The sequence below is a fragment of the Gallinula chloropus genome, assembly GCF_964237585.1.
Source record: "Gallinula chloropus genome assembly, chromosome: 26".
In the NCBI taxonomy this organism is placed as follows: Eukaryota; Metazoa; Chordata; class Aves; order Gruiformes; family Rallidae; genus Gallinula; species Gallinula chloropus.
In genome coordinates this window covers 862,250-863,459 of record NC_140111.1, presented here as the reverse complement: position 1 = coordinate 863,459, position 1,210 = coordinate 862,250, and positions in this window count along the sequence as shown.

Here is a 1,210-nt window from a genome sequence, read left to right as displayed (position 1 = left end):
GGGAGATCTGGTTACTGGCATTGGAGTTTCTCTTTTGTAGCTCCAGATACCCAGTAAATTTATTGCCAGCAAACAAACCCACGTGAGTTTGTTTCCTTGCTGCTGGTAACCTGAGCTTCATGGCTGGATTCATTCGCTCCTGATGGTCATGGAAAACGTGTGATTACACTAATAGCTGGTTATTAATCACTGCCAGTGGCTGTAATTATATCAGCTATTAGGAAGTCAACTAAAAGCACTGTCTGACCAACCAATGCAGAGAAGAAGGAGAAACACAAAACAGAGTGTTTGCTGGTGACTTCATTTCCTTTTGCAGATAGAAGCACCTTGGAAAAATAACTCTGAATTTTAGCCCCTTTCTAAACTCCAGTGTTCAGACCTGGTTATTGTGCTTTGCTTTACAGCATGGGGTTGGCTTTCTGAGCTCTGCAAGAAGGATTCAGGGTTAAGCAGCCGTTGTGCTGTCCTCTCAGCCCCACAACCAGGCCAGATGCTCCCCTCTAAGAGTTCCTGGTCCAACTCCATCCCTGGAGAGTCCCAGTTTGCCCCTCTCACTTTTGGATTGCTTTTCAAATGATCTGTGTATCATTATAGCTGTGTATCCCTGCTGGGTGCAGAGTTTGGAGCGTGGAGCAGAAGTAGGGCTGCACTGAGCACGCTGCTGCCACTGATCACCTGGGCCAAAGCTGTGTGCACCAGGACAGTCGGTTTGCTTGGGAACAGCCTAAGTACCTATGGGATTCTGGTGTTGCAGCCCGGTGGAAGCTGAATACATCCTTCTTATACATCCTTCTTGTGATGGATGCAGTGACTGGCATGTCACTTAGTTGACAGCCGGCTGAACGTGAGCCGGCAGCGTGCCTGGGTGGCCAAGAAGGCCGATGGCATCCTGTCTGTATCAGGAATGGTGTGAGCAGCAGGAGAGGGAAGTGATAGTTCTGTTATACTCAGCTCTGGTGAGGCTGCACCTCGAGTGCTGGGTCCACTTTTGGCCCCCTCACTACAAGAAGGATGTTGAGGTGCTGGAGCGTGTCCCGTCCTTACAGTGGCTGAATAGGTGGTTAGCTGTTGCTGGCTGGTTGCTTGCAGGCGGCTGTTTAATGCTCCTGAGAACTGGCTGGCAAACCACACTGGTCTGGTGTGGCAGTAGGTGGGAGCTCACTGTGCTCTGGGTCAGGTTTTGCTGATGGGTGTTTGTTGTTACTCTCCT